The 7,745-nt window shown below is 45.1% G+C and overlaps 1 long non-coding RNA gene across 1 annotated transcript; it reads right to left on the reverse strand.

Moving 5' to 3' along the window:
- Positions 1–1,128: 1,128 nt before the first annotated feature.
- On the reverse strand, positions 1,129–6,653 carry LOC120758287 (uncharacterized). The gene is made up of 4 exons (XR_005702834.2): positions 4,266–6,653; positions 2,170–2,215; positions 1,795–1,867; positions 1,129–1,609 (listed from the first exon to the last, which is right to left on the reverse strand). It is a non-coding gene; the product is annotated as an uncharacterized LOC120758287 (long non-coding RNA).
- Between the last annotated feature and the right edge of the window lie 1,092 nt (positions 6,654–7,745).

Raw genomic sequence — 7,745 nt, forward strand, 5'->3', positions numbered from 1 at the left:
CTTAGAGATACCATGGCACTGCTGGGAAAAGAAAGTGCTCTGCCTTAAAATACTGCCTGTACTTAGGTGGCTTAGAAAATTCTTTGCTTATTTTGTATTTACCGGTACCTCTTTAACTCATTGTAGTAGCAAGGGAGAACTGGACAAAAAAGTTGCTTGGACCCTGGTTTGTAATGCTGACATCTGCACAGTGATGGATGAAGAGCTTAAAAGTGGGAGTTTCTAGGAATTCTTTGGACAAGGCACAAATGGCTTAACAAGCCCAGAAGAGAAACGCCCATGAGATTCTAGTACCAAATTACTCCGTGACAATTCCAAACGTGAGGCTTCCTGAACCACAGAGAAGCCAAAGCTATGAACCAAAAAGAGACGTTTCCTTTACAGAAACTGCCCAGAGAGACACAGAGTGGGAGGCCTGGGAAAGCCCAGTGAAGAGGAAAAAGGGCTGCAGTGATGAGGAGCTGAGGCAGCTCTGGGGTCTGCAGGTCAGGGGGGACACACCTGATCCAGGCTGGAGGCTGCTGGCTGCACACAGTCACGGCAGCTCCCAAAACCTTTTCCCCACTCACCTGTGGCTATGTGTGGTGGTTTAAGGCAGATTTTGGGAGAAACCCTGCCACGGGGCCCCCCTCCCCTTCCCCAACCAGTTTGGGAAAAGACTTCCTCAGAGAGAAGAGGAAAAAACCTGTTTATTAAAGAGGCAAAGCACTCCCAGCACAATACCCGATGACAAGAGCTTCGTGCCGCTTACGGAGGGGTAACAAACTGAAAGAAAGTCTCCTCTTGAAGATAGCCACTGTGCTCCACTGCTCCGTCTCCGCTGACGTTGGGAGAAAAGGAGATGTGCAGGGCTGCTCTTGGTGGGGTGGGTCCCTGTGGAGGCCCCCAGTGCTTCCCCAGGTCCTTAGTCCGGAGAGGTTGGAACAGTTCTGAGGAGAGGGCAAAAAAAGGAAAAAAGGAAGGGAAAAAAAGGGGGGCAAAAAAAAAAGAAAAAAAAAAAAAAAAGGCAAAAAGCTTCAGCTATTCTACAGCGTCTAACTACGCTAGCACTAAACTAACTAACTGCCGGGGAAAAAAACAACAGAGCTTCTTTCGCCTTGTCGTGTTCCAACTCCTCCACTTCAAGGTCACTCCGATGAGCAGAGTTTTCCTGGGGAAAAACAAACGGCGCTTCCCCTCCCCTTTGCACCCAACAGACAATTGGGAATACACAGTCACCCTAGGACACTGTGGCAGAGACTCCCCAAGCAGAGGAGCTCACCCAGCGGTGGGGAGGTGGAAGGTGAAGGCGGATGGGATGTGCAAAGCAGAACACCAGCAGCAGGCTGGGATGGAACCGGGAGAAACTCCCTGACCCCATCCCTGCCTCCCCCACTTCTCCCAGCCGTTATTCCAGCTGACTCGCAGATACCTCAGAGTTGTTTTTGTAGTGAAGGTGTGTTCAGATCAGACTGTCACAGCCTGTCTGTTCCATCAGGAGATACTCGATCAGATGTCTTTCTTTGCTGTAACACAATCCCACCATTCCAGGGCTGGAAACGGGGCCTCCATTCCAGCTCCGGGGCTGGGTACTTCCTTGCCAATAAGATATTGACACGTTGGGAGATAGCTGCAAGAGAAAAGGAAGATCTTGCATAAATTAACTTATGCTATTTATAGACATGGAGAGCAGTCTATCCATGGGACCATCTGCTAATCTGTGTCCCATGGCAATTAAAGTCAACATTTCACTATATCTTCTCCATCAACGGCTGAGATTATGCACTGAGGTCCTTGTTTTTGGATAACACTAACCTTGCCTCTGTGCTGTTTAGCATCTCTTTCCAACTTGCCATGGCACTGCCCATGTCCATTCTCTGAGTGCCTGCTGCAAAAAAGAAAAAACCTCAAATGAATGATTTTTATTAATTTATAGAGAAGGGGGAATGGGTTTCTCATGTTTCTCAAGAACTCCTCTGTTTTGATAACAAGAAAACAGATCTTATGTACTAAATGGATGAATTTATATATTTGATATAAAATTATCTTTACACAGTCAAATTTTATCAATGCTTCTTTTTACAAACAAACCACATAGCTTTTCAGAAGTAATTTACGATTTTGGACATTATGCTTTTAATGTTCCAACCCAAGATGCTTCCAAAAATTATCAGAAACCTGAGAGCAGACCTCTTTTCTTCAGATCATCTCATTTTCTTCGAGGAAAGCTGGAAGCCTGAAAAACACAGCATCCAAACATTCTGCTTTAGAAAACGTGTGAAGACAAAACCCAGTTGTACTTACTGTAGCACTTGTCCAGATTATAGATATAGAGAATTTTCTGAAGTAACTTGAAAGCTTGAGTCCAACTGCCTTATTCTGTATCATTTTATAAACAACACATTTTTATTACTCCATGTGATTTTAATAATTTATACTGGCACCATCACTTTAGAAATTGCATTCACTACATTTAGCAATAGGAGTTTCTGTAACAGCAAGGAAGAAAAATACGTAAGATTCGATTAGCAGGAGGGTTTGCAGAAATGAAACTTTACAGGAGGACTGAAGGGCCCCTGCTCAGGCCAAAGATAGTATTTTACAGAAATAAATACAGAAAGACATCTTTCATGGATGCTAATACCTTTGGTTGATTAAAACAAATAATAAAGGCTTTCTTAGCTAGTGAATTGATCAATTACACAAATAAGATCTCCAGTAATGCTCCACCTCTGTCACAGCTGATATTACAGAAAGCTTCTCTTTTCCAGTTCTGTGGGGATGTGTGTGAGGGAGGGAAAGAAATGGAAACATTTAGCAGTGGCACAACCAAACCTTGCCCCACGTTGGTCTGAAACCTCACTGCAGTCAGAACACAATCAGAATTTATGTGAGCACAGAGCACAGAGCTTTTCCCCAGTTTGTGCTGGCTGAGCCCCTCTGTGGGCTGGGGAACGATCACCTCCCAAACATCCCTCCCCTCTCTCTGGTTTCCACTTTCCATCACAGCATAAAAACCCCCAGCTTTACATCCACGACCGTCTTCCCAAAGGTCCAAACTCTCTGCTCAAAGCCTGGAGGTTATTATGCAAAGTCCTAGAGGAGAAAACTGGCGTGATACCTTCCCTCAGCACCTAAAAATCATAACAGGCCATTACTGGCTACGGATATAACATATACAGAGAATACCAGGGCAGAGATGTAAGTATTTGTGGAGAGGCTTTAAAGCCATTGTTGTCCATCTTTGCACATTAAAACCCACAAAGAGTTTTATTTAGAGCACTAAATCCTCTCATTTCTCTCTGGCTAGATTTTTTTTACTGTTAAAATATTCATCATGCACTCCAAGAATCTCAATGCCAAGTATTTATTTTATTTTTTGTAACGTTTTAAGATAGTTTCTTTAAAATATCTTCAGGTGTGCATATTGCTCTTAAAAAACCCTCTGAAAATAATGGTTAATTGTAAAACACAAAAGAGAGAAATGAGGCATCAGGCACTGCTGAGACCTCAGCAGAACAATGGGTGGATTCCACAAAGTTCAGTGCTAAGGGCAAACAGAAAGGACATTTTTTCAAAGTTAAAAGTTTTCAAAGTTAATTTTTTTTAGGTTCCACATAAGTAAATGTAACTTTCTATTGCCAGCAGGTTGAGGGGGAGGAAGGCTTCTTTAAAGGGGATATTTGTGTCAAAGGCTTACATTTACGTTTCCCTTCAGATGAACAATATTTTTTGTGAGGTGGGTGGCTGGCACTGAGAAAAATCAGTATTTCCTGTCCGAAAATCCCCCTCTAATCTTGCTACTCTGGAGGCTGAGCCCAGCTCGTGCTGTGGCTTTTGGGATGGTGGCAATTCAGGCACCTTCTGCCTGCAAAGACCCTTTGGATGGAGCCCCTGGCAGAGGCCAGGCAGGGCTGGCTCCCAGCCGGTGCTGTGCTGCTCCTCGCCCTGCAGCCTCCCAGCCAGGGCTGCTGGAGGTGAGCAAATGCAATCTGGCAGCTGTGAAGCTCGGTTACAAACGCCTGGGAAGAGATTACCTTCAGCTTCCAGAACATTTCCTTTCATCTGAAGGGAAGCAGCCACCTCTCCTCTCCTCCCCACAAAGCCTCTGCTTTGTGCATGGAGTCAGCCTCATTCTCAACACCACAGCTTGAACCATTATTTCCCTTCTCTATTCCCATGAGGGATTTAACTTCCTCCGCATGGGAAAAAAAAAAAAAAAAAAAAAAAACTTTCCTTCTTCCTGTTTCTTCTCTCAGAGGAAGGAGTCAGAGTGAGGCACAAACCTGAAAAATGATCCCACACTTTTACCAGCTGCTTTGGGCGTTCCTCCAAGAGCTCTCCGGCCACTGGCGCTCCTTGGAGGACACAACAGCATCTCCATGTGCTTTCATAGAGAAGTTGTGCCATTGCTTCTCTGTCCAAAGGGCTTCCGTTCTGCATCTGTATAAATACAGAAAGCAGAAGATTAAAATTTACCAGGGACCGTCTCCAAGGAGCGAGGGATGTGCTCGTACATAGTTATTCCACCTGCTTTGTTTTCTCTCCCAGACACCAAGATTAATGAAAAAAAAGGCAAGGCTGCATTTGTAGACACTGACTACCCTATTACTGAACACAGAACTTAACAGTGAACGTCTGAGTCATTTAAAAGGTGACCTGCATTCGCGAGAAAAAGCTTTTGGTTTATTTATGGACAACTGAGGGACACTCTGGATTCACTATAAGCTTCCCAGGCAAAATGCTTCAGTTAAGGCAGGGTAAGTAAAGACATCCCACAACTGGGGAGGGAACTTGTTCTTTTTCAGCAAATTGCTGGTTCTACGACATATTAGATATCATTAATGGATTAAATCCCTTTTATGAAACATGACCTGCCATTTCCACAAACAAGTCTCTTAACTTTACCACAAATATTTCCTCCAAAGCCTTTGATTTTCATTTAGTGTCTATCTAAAAGGCTAAAGACCCAGGCACTCCACTCAGTTGCACTGACATTATCTTTTAATTAGCAGAGGTCACTTAATGCTTTTAGTGCAATCAACAGTTGCTTTCTTTCCACGATCAGCTACAGGAGCACCACAGTTAATGCAGACTGATTAAAACTTGAACATCCTTTAGTGCAGAAGTATCTCAGGACAAATATAATCAAGCTACTGCCCGTAGATCATTTTCCCTGACAGCTTTGATTGCAGCACCACCAGGAAGAGCAATCCAGGAGCTGTGGGTACAAAGCCTCTCCTGTCCCGTGGGTCTCACTGAGCCCTGATAAAGCCATGGGTGAAATTAATCCCCAGGGTTATCTCCACCTGCATGTGTTGGACATCCCTTGAGTGCTTCCAAAACCTTGTCTCAGTAGGGGGAAAACTAAAATTACTGCTCACACGTGATTGATTATTGATAAGTAAAGCCCACACCGGAGAGATTTACACAACTCGCTGCTTGGCACCGCAGCTGAAAGCACACCTGAAAAATTAGGACTCACCACGTTATGTCTTGCAAATGTAAATCAGACTCTCACATATGAAGATGAAACTGGGATCCTTGTCTGATTTTGGTAGAGAAAGACCTGTTGGGTATTTCGTAGTGAGGAATTGGTCTGAAGTGAACAAGATTTTTGGGAGTAGGGACCGTGTCCATTTCAAGAGAGAGGCAAGTCTTCTATTTCACAGTCACCTGCTCGGCTAAGAGACAGATTTTAAAAGCTAAAGGCAGACAGATTGGGCTATTGTCTCCAATATCTAATAATGTTGTTAATCCTTATTCTTTTGACCCATGCAGAGAGAAAATTATTCCAGAAATCCAATAGTAGCCATTCCTTTTTAATCCCTTTATAGCATTATGTCTGCTATGGAGGCCACAAAGTCAGTAAAATGAGAAGAGCTCTTACTACACCGGTTATAAATTCACAAAGGTTTTTAATCTCGGTAGCTTTTCATTGCCAGGCAAAGAGCATGTGTCAGAAGACATATCACAAACAACAAAACCAGGATGAACCAGACCAAAAAAAAAAAAATAGAGCAAGCATGTCCATTTAAAAAACAATTACACAGAGCTCCCTTGGAATGGCCATATACATCCCCAGACCAGCCGCTTTCATCTCCTCTGCTGCATTTAGGTTATGAAAGGATTTAGTTTCCCAAGAAAAGAATTTGAGACACAAGGAAGGCAGGGCAATTTTAAATTAACCAGCATGACTATGGCAACATCTGCAATAGATTGGATGCCCTAAACACAGTGCAGGAGAGATCTGTCGTCTTATCTACGGTTTGGTAAATAATTTCTCCTACTTCAAGGGTCATTACATCTTCAGCTCTTTCTGTCATTTGTGATTCCACTGAGGGGCTGGAGAATAAAGTCTCCACAGGTGCTCGTGGTGCAAGTGAGCAGCTATAAATAACATCCTGGAGTTCTGCTGCGCGGGGTATAAAAACCTCATTCCCAGCCTGACGTGCCTTCATTAGGCACCGACTCCCGGCCCCACAGACCTCAGCATCTCCCGACATTGAATTTGGCAGGCGGTCACTGAGCAGCAATACGAGCCATTAGGGAAAAGGTTTTTCTGTTCCCCCACGTCCCCAAAGCTCCACAGCGCTCTCCTGAGAGAAATGAAGATTTGGGGTGGGAAAATCCGACCAAGAGGCGTGTTCCCAAAAGGGTGATTCAGCACGAAAAGCTCCCTCTCCAGTGCTAAAGCCTGAACTCCTCGGGTGGGGGATGACAGAGCGTGGGGTGGGAGCAGATCCCCACCGTGGGGTTGCTCTCCCCCATCTCATCTCTCCCCCATCTCATCTCTGCCCCATCTCTCCCCGGTCATCACTGGGTATCGGCTCCAGCCAAGAGGAGCTTGAGGCTCCCCCATGAGCCACACACCACGGCTCCAGTGCAGGCTGAGATGAGCTGAAATAAACCCCTCAGTCAGGCTGGAGACTGATTCTATGGCTGGGGGGGAGATTTAAGGCTGGGGCTGGTGCAGCAGCATCTCCCCGCTAACCCCCGGAGAGACACAAGCTCGGCGCCGTACCAGCACAAGGAGGAGGCGCGAAGAACACAAAGGCTGCGGAGGGGCTCTCACTGGAGGGGTGCCGGTTTTTGGAGAGTGCCAAAAATAAGAGAGTCACCCTAATTAAAGAGAAGGGGGAAAAAAATCCCAACCAGACTTTGTGTATGAGACATTAAAAGTAAAAAAGCTGTGGAGAAGGTGAGGGGGCAGGCAGAGCTAGACACGTAAGCGGTGCACAGAGACCTCATGGGACAAGGTTAGGACAGAAGTGACAGCTGGTCTGAAGAAATAGCATTTTAAGATCCAAAACTCTGTCAGGAAAATCCGACCGTGCGGCCGGTAGAGGAGCTCAATAAAAAATACGGGCAGGCAGAGAAAGGACACAAGGTACATAAATACATGCTTATTCAATAAAGCAAGAAATGGAATGGCAAAATTGAGCAAACAAGGCTGCCTGGTGGTGGGAGACAGCCTGATTTATTTGCCTTGCTGAGACAGAGCAGCGTGGAAAACACAGCGGGGAAACTGTGTTGTCTCGGTAGGAATTATTCAGCAAAGGAGGGCTAGGTCATGGCTGGAGCATCACAAAGAGCCTCTGCAAGCCAAGTTCCCGCAGGAAGAAAAATCACACAGGCGATGCATAATTGATGCAGACGTACCAGGAGCGCTGAACGCTCTGGGGAGGAAAATTATTTAAAAGGAAGAAACAAAAAGTCAACAAATAGTTAATAATGAAGTGGGAGTGACTTCTAATTACCTGTGC

The sequence above is a fragment of the Hirundo rustica genome, chromosome 12 (genome assembly GCF_015227805.2).
Source record: "Hirundo rustica isolate bHirRus1 chromosome 12, bHirRus1.pri.v3, whole genome shotgun sequence".
NCBI classification, from domain to species: Eukaryota; Metazoa; Chordata; class Aves; order Passeriformes; family Hirundinidae; genus Hirundo; species Hirundo rustica.